Here is a 15976-nt window from a genome sequence, read left to right on the forward strand (position 1 = left end):
ATAACACATTTATATAAATATAATCAAGCCAGGTGCAGTGGCTCACGCCTGTGATCCCAGTACTTTGGGAGGCCAAGGCAGGTGGATCACTTGAGGTCAGGAGTTTGTGACCAGCCTGGCCAACATGGTGAAACCCCTCTCTGCTGTAAATACAAAAATTAGCCAGGCATGGTGGCGGACACCTGTAGTCCCAGCTACTCAGGAGGATGAGGCCGGAGAATTGCTTGAACCCAGGAGGCAGAGGTTGCAGTGAGCTGAGATCGTGCCACTGCACTCTAACCTGGGCAACAGAGTGAGACTCTATCTCATAAATAAGTCAATAAATAAATATTATCCAAAGAAGTTTAAACACCATTTTATATTTGACAATGCCTCCTGTATGATTTTATTGTACCAAATAAGCTGAATATGTTTCTTTTGGACTGCAGGGGACCTAATATCAAAAAATTAATAATGCCCAAAGGATTGAATTTATCATTTGATTTTGGAAAGTCTGTCAGATTAAAAGTTTAAAACTCTTGGTATCACAAAATGGAATTGCAAGTGAAATAAGTCATTTATTTAGCCAAAGTGATAACTCAAAGATTTCAAAAAAAAAAAAAAAAAAAAGGCAAAAAATTTTATTCTTTGAGAAAGGAAACTTACTTTCCCAAACAATAAGCCCCAATAAAGACAGCATGAGGCAATTAAATCTGTCTCTCAAATTTCATAAACAAATCTATTAAATTTTATTTTTCTTGCTGTTTTTTTTTGTTTGGTTTTGTTTTTTGTGAGACAAGGTCTTTCTCTGTTGTCCAGGCTGGAATGCAGTGGATGATCTCAGCTCACTGCAACCTCTACTTTCCGGGTTCAAGTGATCCTCCCGCCTTAGCCTCCCGAGTAGCTTAGTCCTGAATAGCTATAACTATGGGTGTGTGCCACTCCACCAGGCTAATCCATTACATTTTAATCATCTTGACCATAAGATATACTTTCTATAAACCTTTTAATAACTTTTTTTTTTTTTTAATTAAAGAGTGGGTTAATGCTCCAAGAAAACCTTGTTAATATGACACAGGGGCTCAGATGCTCATCTTGCGTAGTTGCCGTTGATATTTATTTTTAATTTACAGAGAAACTTTGAACTAATTTTCTCTCCAAAAATCAGCCCTATAATCTCACAATAGTTCCTGCTCTTTCACAATAGTTCCTGGGCCTAGAGGGGTTGAATAGTTTTAACTTCTGACCCTGTGTCTCATGAATGCAGTTTACTTTAATTGTCATATTCTCTCAGGTCTGAAGATAAGACTTTAGCTGATATCAGTGTTTAAGAGTTAGCAAGACTTGGTGTGCATTTTAGACCCAGGAGTCAAAGCCCTGTAAGTTAACAGCACAAAGACTTTAGAAAGAATAAGGAAAAGTACATGGATGTAATAACCTTAATTTTTTAAAATCTCAGTTTTCTAGGACTTGAATAATTAGAAAGAGTGTGACCTAGGTCATAAGTGAAAGTTTTTTTATTTAATAGAAGCGTTTAAAGTCAAGAGCACAGAATGTTATGTTGGAAGAAAACATTTTCATTAGACCTTTTGGATTTTAAAACATTTTTAGCATCATGCCACAACTACAGTTAGAACCTGAGGAAAAAAATTACAGGAGCTCATGAAAAAGTTGAAGGAGGGAGTTATTATCTCAGGCCTTCTCAAAGGGGAGAGAAAGCTGAAAACAGCAAGACACAATAGAAGTTGAGCTTTTGGGTTAAAAAAATGTTAAAATCTCTTATAATTTTATTAAGAATAAATTAATACTTTAAGAAAATTTTGTTTTTCTAAATAATTCTTTAGTTTATTAATATATATTTTTAATATTAAAGGCCAGTCGCTGGAAAGACTAGTATAAATAATTTCCTTTTAATTATAGCCAACTTGATCACATAAAGTTTTTTTCACAATTTCTTTATACAAACCTTATTATGACTTACACAAACCATTTATAAAATGGTTGGACTTCTGATTTCATCCCACTTTCTTTAATAACCAGTCATTTTATTTTGGGACAAAAAAAATTCATCACACAAGATTCTTTCTCATATAGAATTTTTTTCCTTTTAACTTTTCTTACCAAAAAATCCCCTTTATATTCATAATTTTCTTTACATTTCTCTTATTTACTGGTTCTGTTTACCTTGTTTTATAAATAACCTTTAAATAATGTTTGACCTAGACAAAAATTATTTTTTTAATAAGAACACTTCTTTTTTTTTTCTGAGATGGAGTCTTGCTCTGTGACCCAGGCTAGAGTGTAGTAGCATGATCTCAGCTCACTGCAATCTCCATCTCCTGGGTTCAAGCAATTCTTCCACCTCAGTCTCCCAAGTAGCTGGACTTATAGGTGCCCACCACCACACCCGGCTAATTTTTTTTTGTATTTTTAGTAGAGACAGAGTTTCACCATGTTGGCCAGGCTGGTCTCGAACTCCTGATCTCATAATCTGCCCACCTTGGCCTCCAAAGTGTTGGGATTATAGGTGTGAGCCACTGCGCCCAGCCAATAAGAACACTTCTTTTAGAAAAATGGTTTCCTATAATGTAATTTTTTTAAAAATCAGAAATGACCCAGACATTTAATACATATTTATTATTTAATTTCAGATTCTAAGGTATATTACAAGTTTGTTTACAAGCATTTATTCCATTACATTTGTCTAATTAATTTTTTAGTAGTTTACCTAGATTACTTATGAAAATTGTGATAGTCATCATTTAAAGTTATTTCCCTGTTAACCATTTTTCTAACCTGTGAGTTTCAGGTGTTTATACCAAAGTAAGAACCTTAAAGTTAAATAAATGTGTGTGTGTGTGTGTGTGTTTTGCGAACAACTCAGGATTTAGCTGTTTTCATTAATCCAACAATATTAAATGCCTTATTTATCAAAAAATTTCACAAAGATAATTCCCTTTTGGGCTGCATTTATGGCTTTATAAGCATCATGCAAAATCTTGACACCTTATAATATTTAGCAGAGATAAATACACAACCACTTGACCAAAACATCTGAAGAAGAATGCAAGGGTGTCCAATTTTTTGGCTTTCCTGAGTCACACTGGAAGAAGAAAAATTATCTTGGGCCACACATAAAATGCGCTAACTGTAGTGATAGCTGATGAGCTTAAAAAAAAAAAATCACACAAAATAATCTCATAATGTTTTATGAAAGTTTACAAATTTGTGTTGGGTCATATTCAAAGCCATCATGAGTCACATGCAGCCCAGGGGCTGTGAGTTGGAGAAGCTTGAAATAATGTATGTTGACAATTCTGAAGACATTTCTAATTTTATTTTGCTAATAATTTTAAAGCCTGCCTCTTTATTAAAGATTTACTTAAGTTATATAAACTTGAGAATCCTTTGGGCTTATTTACTTAATGAATACTCATTTATTTTTAAGCCAGTTTGGTACCTTATGGCCACAACACATAACAAAACACATGTATGTACATGTAAACACACCTAAGCACACACACACACCCATACAAATAAAGATCCGATAGCCTTTACTTCGGAATGCTAACCATGAAATATCAACACAAACTTACCAGTTTACAAAAAAAAAAAAAAAAAAAAAGGTCGGATGTGAACAGTGGTTTTTATCTCCACACCAGTAGCAATGCAATCAAGGACCTCCATTTTTCTAAGAAAAAGAGAATGAATTATTATTGTGTTTTAGTTTTTTCTCTTCTTTTATCTTTTATCCATTTTCCCCACCCTCTACTTTCTGCTTAGTGCTTTAGAAATGCCATTATAACCTTTTACCTTCCTCTTACCAGACAGTCCCTACAGGGAAAGTTCATCTAACCATGTGCTTAGAAGCTTCAGGGTGGAACTCTCACCCATGAGGAGGTTGCCTGAGAGACAACAGTCAATCTACAACCCAAAGTATACCTGCTCTGAAAATCTCCCTCACTTGGAGAGTTTTGGGCACCTTTACAACCTAGTTCTCTTCAGGAAGGTGCCAGCAGTTGTCAGCTCAACCACCCAGCACTGAAGCGAGTTATGCAGACCTCCGCGATGCAGACCTCCGCCCGCTCACTTTCTTCCCTGTGTGCCATTCATGTCAAACTCTCTTTAAAAAGTGTCTGCGTTCTGCCTCCAAAAGCAAAGTGGTACTCTTAAGGCAGGAAGCCTGTACTTATTCCCCTAAGCTGGCTTTGGAATAAAAAGTCACTTTCTTTATACCAGACCATGCTCTTGTTAATTGGACTGTAAGCAGTAAACAACCGAAGTGGTGTTTTGGTTACAGAAAGGTCCTCTAAACTAGAAAAAATTACATTTTCTTAAGCAAAAACCACATATTCATGTTTTTTGTAAACCTCACGAGAAACATCCTACTCTCCTGCTATCCTAACTCTTTTTTTTTTTTTTTTTTAAAGACACATTCGTGCTCTGTTGTCAGGCTGGAGTGCAGTGGCACGATCTTGGCTCACTGCAACCTTCACCTCCCAGTTTCGAGCAATTCCCCTGACTCAGGCTCCCGAATAGTTGGGACTACAGGTGCATGCCACCAAGCCTGGATAATTTTTTTTTTGTATTTTATTAGAGATGGGGTTTTATTAGAGATGGGGTTTCACCATGTTGGCCAGGTTGGTCTCGATCTCCTGACCTCGTGATCTGCCCTCCTCAGTCTCCCAAAGTACTGGGATTACAGGTGTGACCGCCACGCCTGGTCTATTCTAACTCTTAGTAACCCTACTCTCAGTAAAAAACCTAGGATTACTCAATTTAACATGACATGACTTTCAGATTTTAAATTATTGGAGAGAATTTTGAGACTATATTTACCAAATTAATCTTACCAAAGATTACTAAAGTCATGTGAACTGAAAAGCCTCTGAATTAGTTTCTATTAGTCTGATAAATGGTTACTTTTCTTTATGCCAATTAATTAGAGCTCTTTTATATAATTGGTAGTGAAATATAATTTCCACATGATATACATGAACATATAGGCATATCAGACTCAGACGGACAGATCTTATAGATTTAAAGTTTTTCTTTTGCCTGTTTTCAAAAATTTTCTCTTCCCTTCTTTAGACTATTAATTTATTGATTACCTCTTCCATATCCTACACAATTGTTAACAAAATTTGAATCTCCAAAGACCTAACTTTAGGTAAAACAAGGTAGACAACGTACATCTCAAAAGCATGTTCTTAGATTGAAACAAAGGCAAGGTCTGTTATATAAACTTTAAGCCATTGTTTTCCCCTTAGTTAAAATTCCTAGTGGTTTAGGTGCAGAGACATAGATGCTCTTAAAAACTGGAGATTTTGGCCGGGTGCGGTGCCTCATGCCGGTAATCGCAGCACTTTGGGAGGCTGATGTGGGTGGATCACTTGAGCTCGTGAGTTCTAGAGCAGCCTGGGCAACATGGCAAAACCCCATCTCTACAAAAATACAAAAATTAGCTGGGTTTGGTGGCTCATGCCTGCAGTCCTGCTACTTGGGAGGCTGAGGCAGGAGGACCACTTGAGCCCAGGAGGTGGAGGTTGCAGTGAGTTGAGAGTTGTCACTGCACTCCAGCCTGAGTAACTGAGCTGGACTCTGTCTCAAAAAAAAAAAAGAAAAAAAAGAAAAAAGATTTCCTTTAATGATGTAAATGTACTTTATTAAAATAACTTAGTTTGATAGGTGATATTTTAACTGTAGCTTCATTAGATTACTGGCTTTAGGGTGGAGCGTTTTAAGGAACGCAGCCAAGAAAGCATATACAACATTCTTATATTCAAGAATGTCCAAAGAAACAAGTAGTCTTCTGTAGTAATGGTCATTTTCTATAAAATCCTCAGCTACTCCCAACTTTGTAACTCTTGTCCACCATTACACACACCAAGGTCAAATCTTCTTACAGTACAAAGTAATCTCTGGTATCCTCAAAAAGGCAAAGAGGTCAAGTAATGCCATACAAGAAAGCAAAACTTTAGACCTGAGAATAATCTGTCCATGACTCTTGAAACTCCACAAAGAAAGCAGAACACCCCAAAAAAGGGTGAGTGACACCTTTATTCGGAGTTAAGAGGTCCAAGTCATTAGGAGCCTTCTCTAGATTTTTTTGTCCACTTTGTTCCAAAGATGACAAAAGAGGAAGAAGGAATAGGGTTGAGGAAAAGTAAACAAAAGAACAATTTTTTAAGAAAGGAAGCAAACAGAGAAACAAAGTGATTTTTTTTTTTCAGCTGTAAGGAATTTTAGCTAATTTGGAGGACTTGTTCCCATAATTTGTAATTCCCATTCAGATTTGACCAAGTCGGGTAAAGGTGGTCAAATCTGATGGGAGAAAGACTGAAGCAACAATAATAACAAACAAAAGAATATAATTACTGAGTGCTCTAATGTAAACAGGAATTAAGACCAGCTGGTTGTCAATCTTAACTTTTAGTCATTAAGGAGAATTTTCAAGACAAAATCCCAATTCAGCTACTTACTAGGAGTGCGGCCCAGGCTCAAGACTGCTTTCTACCATCTTAGAAGCAGGAAAAAAAAAAAAAACAAAAACACCTCAAACTTGCCTTTCCTCTTGGAAGCAAGCTGAAAATCCAGAAAGGAGTTGCCTGCACTCCATCAACATGGAAACAGGAAAACTCACTTTCCTTGTTGGAAGTGAGTGAAACTCCAGAAAAGGAATTGTACAGCAAGATAAACCTTAGATCTCAACCACATTTGGGGAGATCAGGGATTCTCTGGAGAGGAAAGCTCTACACCTCAGCAAATTGTCCCACTGATTGGAGCAATAAAGACAGTTCAAGCTGGTACCAAGCATTGATAAATTTGTCAAAGGTCAGGGTCACCTCCATTCAGAGTTCCCCGTGCTGGTCACCAATCTGTAAACCAAAATGTATCTGAGACAGATGTCAATCAGTTTAGAAGTTTAGTTTGCCAAGGTTAAGGACATACCTGGAACAAATAAACATGGAATCACAGGAAGTCTGTGGTCTGTGCCTTTCTTCAAAGATGATTTCGAGGGCTTCAGTATTTAAAGACGAAAGGTGGGCTGGAGGGGAAAGAGGGAGTGTGTGATAATCCACATGCTGCAAGAGAAAAGAAGCAGGTAGGGGAATAGTTAATTGTGTATTTGTCTTGTGGTCAGTAAATCAGCACTTTACGTAAGATATTGTGAACAAAGAGTGGCTACCTGTGGAGAAGTTCAACCTTTTGTCTGTAGCTATTGGCTTAGGAACAACAGGAAAGGCAGCTTCTTGCATGACTCAGCTTTCAGCTTATATATATTTTTTCTTTTGGCATGGTAAATCGGGCCCCACGTTTTATTTCTTTTTCATAGTGGAAAAGTACTCCTCTACACTTTGGGAGGCTGAGGCGGGTAGATCACCTGGGGTTGGGTGCTCGAGACCAGCCTGGCCAATATGGTGAAACCCAGTCTCTACTAAAAATACAAAAAACTAGCTGGGCGTTGTGGTGGGCACCTGTAATCCCAGCTACTTGGGAGACTGAGGTGGGAGAATTGCTTGAATCCTGGAGGCAGAGGTTGCAGAGAGCCAAGATTGTCCCCCTGCACTCTAGCCTGGGCATGACAGAGCGAGACTCTGTCTAAAAAAAAAAAAAAAAACCCTCTAGAAGGTGGAGCTAAGAACACAGGAAACAATGTGCTAGGGGTGGGGGTTGGGGGCACCATGGATCAGAATTGAGGCCTAATCAAGGAACATTCCCACCCTGGTTGAGAGGACCCTTGCAATGTCTGCTGGACAGGATCCAAGAGTGCCGCAGACTAATGATGGCTGTCTGTGTCTCATTATTTCCTTTTTGGAATGGGAGTGCTTATTGTAGGTATCCTGGGAGAATTCCCTTAGCATAATTAAGAATGTGAGTTAATCAAGATTCACGCCTCAATAGACAGTCACATCACCTTTACATGGCAATGGGCCAAGGCAACACCTACAAACAGGGTCTACATATTACTCAAACCCAAAGAATTTTGAGGTCTGCTTCAAAACACCAGAAAAAGAGAACTATATTAAAGATGGTCATGACAGTTATAGCTGGGATCATGTTCTTTCATTTTTCATATTACAAAAGTAATGCATGAATGCATGCTTATTTTTAAAAATAGGAAAACATCATTGTACACAGAGTAAACAGAGAAAATATCCTTTATTGCAGTCCACAATCTCCTCCTTACACAACCCCACTTATCTCCCCATAGATAGCCACTAAAATCGTTTAACAGAACTGATGAACTATGGTATAACTCTTAATGTGAGATAGGAAAAACATAACGAAAATGGTTTTATAAGTATTGTATATACATGTGTACTTAGAAAAGTGCTAGAAGGAATCAAATATTAATCATGGCATTCACTGAATTGTGGGATTATGGTTGTTATTTGCTTTCTTCCTGATGCTTTTCTAAGTTTTCTAATTTTCTGTATAAAAATACTAATTTTATATTTATGTGGAGCAGGATTTATGTCCAATTCAATTGAAGGAGTTTCAAGTCATTGCAGTAAAAAGTTTTATAAAAGTCGGGTGCAAAGAAAGAGTAATGAGGTAGGCCTAAAAGACGCTTAACACAGGAAGAATTTACAAGTAATTCAATAAATACCTATTCAGTGCCAACATTGTTTTAGGAGTTAAGAAGAAAATGGTGATTAAGATAGGTAAGATCCCTCTTCTCGTGGACATAAATATATCACAAAGGAGGTAGATTATGAATAATATATCAATAAGATAATTCAGGTAATATCTAGTGCTATGAAGAAACTAAAGAAGGGTATGGTAATAGCATACCCTGTCGGGGGGCAACATCTGCAAGACAGGGCAGTCAAAGAAGGCCTCTCTGGGGCCTTCGGAGCTGAGACTTGGATGGGAAGGACCAACCTACTCAATGCTCTGCAGCCAGAGCATTTCAGGCAGAAGAAATAGCAGTTGCAAAAACCAAGGCAGGTATAGGCTTGGTTGTTTCAGGGAGTGGGTGGACTCAGCTGGTACAAATCTGTGAAGGCAAGTCCTGATAGTAATGTGAGCCTGTAGAATGGATGGTAGGTAGTTACACACATTGAAATGTCTGCACTTTTGGCAGGGATTTTCTTGAGAGGAAAAAGTATGACCTATAAAATATTATTGACAATGTTTTCAAATGTGGCAAGAGCAACTGCAGTGCTAAAATAGTATTAAAACCACACAGAAGCTGGGCGTGGTGGCTCACGCCTGTAATCCCGGTATTTTGGGAGGCCAATGTGAGTGCATCACCTGATGTCAGGAGTTCGACACCAGCCTGGCTAACATGGTGAAATGCCATCTCTACTAAAAATACAAAATTAGTCAGGCGTGGTGGCACATGCTCGTAGTCCCAGCTATTCGGGAGGCTGAGGCAGGAGAATGGCTTGATACCAGGAGGTGAAGTTTGCAGTGGGCAGAGATCATGCCACTGCTCTCCAGCTTGGGCAACAGAGCAAGACTCTGTCTCAAAAACAAAAACCAACCCAAACCAAACCAAACAAACAAACAAAACAAAAAACCCACACAGAAAGCCTATATGAGTATAAAAGTCAGTTTTCTCTTTTCCTTTTGTCGTTTGCTCATAATCTAAATGTAGATTCAGTGTCATGAACAACTAAGACACTTATAGTTAGTTACCTTTTTTTATTTTTATTTTTTGAGACAGAGCCTCTCTCTGTCACCCAGGTTGGAATGGAGTGGTGTGATCATGACTCACTGCAACCTCAATATCCCCAGTCCAAGCCATCCTCCTGCCTAAGCCTCCCAAGTAGCTGGGACTACAAGTACACACCACCACACCCAGCTTTTTTTTTTTAAAATTTATTTTTAGTAGAGATGAGGTGTTGGTATGTTGCCTAAGCTGGTCTTGAACTCCTGAGCTCAAGGAATCCTCCTGTCTAGGCCTCCCAAAGTGCTGGGATTACAGGTGTGAGCCACCACACCTGGCCATAGTTAGTTAAACAATTTCAATATGAGATCTCGAAGAGCCCTTTTCTTCACCATGGCTGATTAAGCTCTCTAAAAGTAATGTACCATGTCAGCATTGAGTTCTAGGCAGCAGATGCTGAGTCAGCGAGCAGTAATAGTCTAAGACTTGAGTTGAATCAGAGATCTTAGCAACAGGCCATGTTGTGTGTGCATTTTTTGGGGGTGGGATGAGGTGGGGTGTGTGTGTGGCCATGAATCTGGAAGGTCACAACATTTGGGCTGGACATACAACTAGAATGATCAAGTGTGGAGCTACAGCTGCCTAGGTACCTCTGCTTCAAAGGATCCAGCTTCGTTTTTAAAACAAGAGTAGGCTGTGCTTCAGTGGCCTCTTTTATGGAAGGTGGAGACCATGAGGGGCCTTGAAACTACAGCTCTGATCCTTCAGAAACTCCCTACCAAGGATTGGGTCCCGGTGGCAGCAACAGACTCAGAGCGTGGCTGGCTTAGCTGAGAGAGGAAAAATCATTTTAGGAAGATGGTGAGTCAACTTGATGAAACAGAGATGTTTAGTTTAAAGATAAGGGGGAATCCTGACTTTTTGTAAATTTTATTTATGAGCAGAACATTACTGAGATGTTTGAATTTCTTCATTTTTGTAAATTATATTTCACTTTTTTGGTGTTTTAAATTTTTAATTATTTTAAAATTAATACATATTTGTACATGGAACAGGTGAAACTTTGATACATGCATGTGGTGTGATTTAATGTGATTAAATCAAGGTATTTAGGATATCCATTGCCTAGAACATTGATCATTTCTTATTGATCTTTTATTGCCTTGGTTTATTGAAACAAATGTATTGTCACAGACAGAATAGAATCAATTGGAAAGTGTGCTGGTTTTTCTTTTGCTAACCACAGCTATGTGGATTCTGGTGCCAGGCACTACTAGTCACTTTTGGCAGTACCTGAATTTTAGGGCACATCTCTGGTTGAGATGAATAGTCTTTGAAATGTTAGCTTTGCATTTCTAAATATATAATAGAAAAGGCAAATGTCAGTCTGACACAGGTGACAGGAGTTGCTGAAATGGACCCTGGGTTCATTGTAAGACCAGATGGTTTAGGAGACAGAGATTTAGATGGCAAAGTCTGCCATATTGGGTTGAACAGATAAAACCTTCTTAAAGGAAGAGCCAAAATCTTGATGGACTATTAAACAACAATCTGTCTTGATGAGCAGGCATCAATAACCTCTCAGCGTTGGTTACAATAACAATAAGAAGACAGTATAATCTCTAATCAGACGTATCAAGGATAACTTCCAAAAACATGCCTGTAGCTGGAGGGAAATGGATTTTCAGTTCCAGTTACACACATTGAAATGTCTGCATGGTAACATTTCTGACTAATAATTCTGCAATGTCTTGCTTTGTATTTACTTACTGAAGAATTCATATGGGGCAAAGGAACCAAATTCTGTAAAACGGAAAGATGGGTTACTAGGAAACCTACACAAATATGCACAAATAAATACTTATGTATGTAACTAAGCAGTTAACACCTATAATTTACTTTCTTCCAAATAGGTTCATTCCAGTCTCTGAAGCAGTTTATGCTGTTGACTCTGGGCAGTAACATCTTTTCCTCACCTCGTATTGCCAGAAACCGGAGCAATATGAGGTAGGGACAAGAGGTTAGAAGCTCTGTGCTTCATCAATAGTTAACTGATAAACACTTTCCAGTGCCCAAAGCCAAAGGATTGTGATTGTTCTTTATGTCACTTATTTCTTTATAGCTTTCCTTGTGTGGCTTATTTTCCCATCCAATGCTGGAGGATAAAGGATGGAGGAACTACAGTTCTTTGGGAAACTTCCAATGTTCGGATCCAGCAGTGAACTCTATGAATAATTATCTCAGTGTTGCAAGGTCCTCCGGTAGAAAGAGAAGGAATATTTCTGCCGGCTTTAGGGTAATTTACTAAGGGAAAAAGAAGGCAATTCAAACTTCCATGAGCTGTGTCTTTATACAACATGAAATATCTAAGTCATAAATAAAAGTCTTATAAATGTTAAGACTAATGAAAATATCATGCATCAATATGTTCAACACATTTCTCTTGGTTGAATAAGGCTTGGAGCATGATATTTCTGTTTTAAAGATTATAGACATTTGTTCTTTCTTTGATCTATTTTATGTCAAATTTTTGTTCAATCACAAATCATAAGATTGTTCTTATGAGAAAATGTGGTATTTTATGATGATTCATTTTATTTTCTATCCGTAGGCACTGTATAGCAAAAATTTGGAACCACATATATGTATATTTTCTTTTCTTTTCAATTTTTTTTTTTTGAGACAGAGTCTCGCTGTGTCACCAGGTTGCAGTGCAGTGGCAGGATCTTGGCTCACTGCAGCCTCTGCTTCCGGGGTTCGAGCAATTCTCCTGCCTCAGCCTCCCGAGTAGCTGGGACTATAGACGCATGCCACTATGACCAGCTAATTTTTGTACTATTTGTAGAGACGGGGTTTCACCATGTTGGCCAGGATGGTCTTGATCCCTTCACCTTGTGATCCGCCCACCTTGGCCTCCCAAAGTACTGGGATTAAAGGTGTGAGCCACCATGCCCGGCCTATATGTATGTTTTCTAGTAAATTTGGCGAGGGTCCAATTGCAGTATGACACCTTCTCTGCCCTTCAAAATGTGTAACTATACAGATTCACTCTCTGGGTAGGAGCAAGTGTAATACAGATTGCATGTTATAAATATGCTGATTTTGTAGCTTAAAGCGAATGCTTAACTGGCATGCATGCCATGAGACAGCCTTGTCACGGAGGCCTATACATATTAACCACAGGACAGTAGATTGTGGAAAGGAGTTGGGAAGGAAAAGAATAATGGTAAAAACAAACGTCCTGTTGTCTTACAGACTGTCAAATGCTTTTACATGATTTCACATGCACATCAAACTGACCCTATGAAGTTGGTTTGTTTTTGTTAATTCATTTTGCAGTTGTGGAAATGAAAGAGAGAGAGATTCTGTGACTTTCCAAGGCCATAGAAGCCGTAGATGGAAGAGGTGGATATCCATCATCGTTTCAGGACTATACTGTTTAGAAAAGCCAGGGAAAGACATACATGGGTTGGTAAGCACTGGAGTTGTGTTTATTAAAGTCCCCAGGTTCAATGTACATAATTGAGTAAATATGTTTCAGAATTTTCAGAACAGGAGATCTGGGTGTGGCTTCATCTTCCACAATCCAGGTTTGAGGATGAGATCAGAAAGAATCTTGCTTCTTTATTGACCTGGCAGTCAGAAAAGATGTCACTAGGCCAGAAGTTAAGGAGGAAGAGTTATGGAGAAAGGAAAACTGGAAATGCCTATGAAAGTCATTGTGTTCATCAGAGCGCTCAAACTCCAAAGTATTGACATTTTGGGTGGGATAATATTTTGTGGGGAGCTGTCCTGTGCATTATAGGGTGTTGAGCACCATCCCTAGCCTCTACCTACTAAGTGCCAATAACATTGCACCTCTTCATCCCCAGTTGCATCAGCCAGAAATGTCTCCAGGCATTGCCAAATGTCCCTCAAGGTACAAAACCACCCCTGGTTGAGAATCATTGTTTAAGATGAATCAAACTGAATTAAGTAACCAAGACTGTATGCTTCAAGTTTACCTACTGCACATGGATTGCACATGGAAATTTTTTTCCTCCTCACACTGTTGTAATGTATTTTTTAAAGCAATGAGATAAACTTACCAAATATATGCTTATTGGGCAACTTTCTACAGATGGATAGCATTAGGGAAAATAAGAAGGGCCATTATGGTCTTAAAGAAAAAGACTTTGGAGGAAAATTCCAAATTCTTGAGATACTGGCAGTAGAATATTACCCAAGGCAGAAACTTCCTGAGTCTCCTGCTTTTACATCAAATGAGGCTGTTGGTAGGCATGTAAAATGGTGCAATCGGTTTGGAAGTCCATTTGGCCTTGACCCTGCTGTCAGGGTCTCCTTCTCTAATGTATGGAAGAGCCTTTACTTCATATCAGTCTCAATGGTACCAATCACAAAAGCCCAGAACCACTCATTCCGAAGTTTCTGTTGAGAGAAACTCTCATAACTGTCCCCTAGAAAAATAAAATTAAAATACCACAAGCAATAAGATTTTGAATCTCTTCTAAGGAGGTCCTGAATAGAGACAACTTAATTTTTAAAGGGCAAGAGGCTTGTAATATTACAGCTTCTGAGTGCAGAAAGGGCACAAGGCTTAATGGAGAAATATAATATGCAATTAATGATTTGCTGGTGAAGGAATCCATCAGTGTAAAAATAAGGACACCAAATAAATAAGCCAAACAACTAGTATTTTGTTCATTCTTTTATCCCAACTTCAAAACTACCATGTAGACCTAGAAAGGAATATAATGGGCACTATATATCCTTGCCTTGGGAGAACTTATCTGCAGGAACTTACTGAATTTTTAACATGTGGATTAAAAAATGATATTCAACAAAGAGAAATCATTAATGGCTATTCCAGTGGACATTTGCTTTTAAAATTATTTTGGCTGTCCAGCATGGGAATGCTCATCTTCTGTTTTGGAAATTACCCTTCCAATGAGTCTTGGAAGGAGGCAGACTTGCCTGTAACCATAGAAGAAGAAAATGCCAAATACCAGCTCTTCAGGCATATCTCTGAGACCCAGCCTTCATCAATGTGATGGAGCCAGCTGAGAACCTAGCAGTGTTCTTACAGTCCACCAGTGACGCGAGAGCTGGAAGAATCACATTCTGTAGGAGCAGCAGCTGGAGGAGGACTGAGTTCCTTAGGGTAGTTAGCTGTGTGCAGCATCTGGGACTAGGGGCGTTGGCAGAGCAAGGGGACAGAGGGTTCTACCTTGTGATTTTGGGTGTTGTTATCAGTTGCACAACTCCCTGTCCGTTTTCCAGTTCTTTCAGTGATTCTGGGAGCCACCCACTATGTTTTTAATAGATTCCATTTTCTGCTTAAGTTAGCTGGAGTTGATTTTTCTTGTCTGCAACTAAGAACCCAGAGTGATACAATCATTAGCTTGTAAGAATTACATTAACAGCCTTAGAAGAAGAAAATTTGTTTTCAAAACAAAATTCACTTATTCTATTAGTGATAATAATAGTAATAGCTAACATTTTTTGAGTATGTATTCTGTGCCAGGTGTTGTCCTATAAAATGTTCACTGCACTTATTAACTTATTAAATCCTGACAATAATCCTATAAGCAAACTGAGACACAAAGGAGTTCAAGTACACAAATGGTAAAAATATAGACTTAGGCTTTGAATCTGAGCATTTTGACTTTGGGGCCCACTTTTTTTTTTTTTTGAGTTGGGGTCTTTCTCTCTCTGTTGCCCATGCTGAACTGCAGTGGCGTGATCCTAGCTCACTGTAGCCTTGAACTCCTGGGTTCAAGTGATCCTCCCACTTCAGCCTCCTGAGTAGCTAGACAGGACTACAGATATGAGCCATCATGCCTGGCTAATTTTTATTTTATTTTATTTTTAGAGACGAAGTCTTGCTGTGTTGCCCAGGCTGGTCCATGCTCTTAACAGTCATCAAGTAAGAATCTGTATACTTTGCTAAGAAACTTCCTTTTCCATAGCTTAAATTTTTTTTTCAGAATTTTCAGAAATAGTCTCTATTTCTTCTTTGATAATTTCTAACACAAGACTTTATCTTCCACAGTGAGGGAAAAAGGGGCTACACTGGCATAACTCAGCCAGAGTAGAGTAGGGTCTTCATCCTTTCATTCATCCACTCAACAAATATTTAATAGCTGCCTGTGGTAGGCAGACTCCTAAAATGGGTCCAATGGTCTTCGTTTTCTGGTGTTTATGTTGTTGAATTGTCCTCTCTCCTTGAGTGTGTGCTGGCCTAGAGACTTGTTTCTAACCAGTAGAATGCAGCAAAGGTGACGAGGTATTACTTCCATGATAGTTTATATAAGATTGTAACTCCTCTCTTGCTGTTTCCTTCTTGGCTTGCACACATTGATAATGCAAGCTGCCACA

The 15976-nt window shown here is 38.5% G+C and overlaps 1 long non-coding RNA gene across 2 annotated transcripts in view; it reads left to right on the plus strand.

Annotated features, from left to right (window-relative positions):
• LOC144339984 (uncharacterized) overlaps nt 1-15976 on the plus strand; it is a 257588-nt gene that overhangs the window by 3816 nt on the left and 237796 nt on the right. The gene's annotated exons all lie outside the window — the stretch shown is intronic.

Source organism: Macaca mulatta, chromosome 3 (assembly GCF_049350105.2).
Source record: "Macaca mulatta isolate MMU2019108-1 chromosome 3, T2T-MMU8v2.0, whole genome shotgun sequence".
Classification (NCBI taxonomy): Eukaryota; Metazoa; Chordata; class Mammalia; order Primates; family Cercopithecidae; genus Macaca; species Macaca mulatta.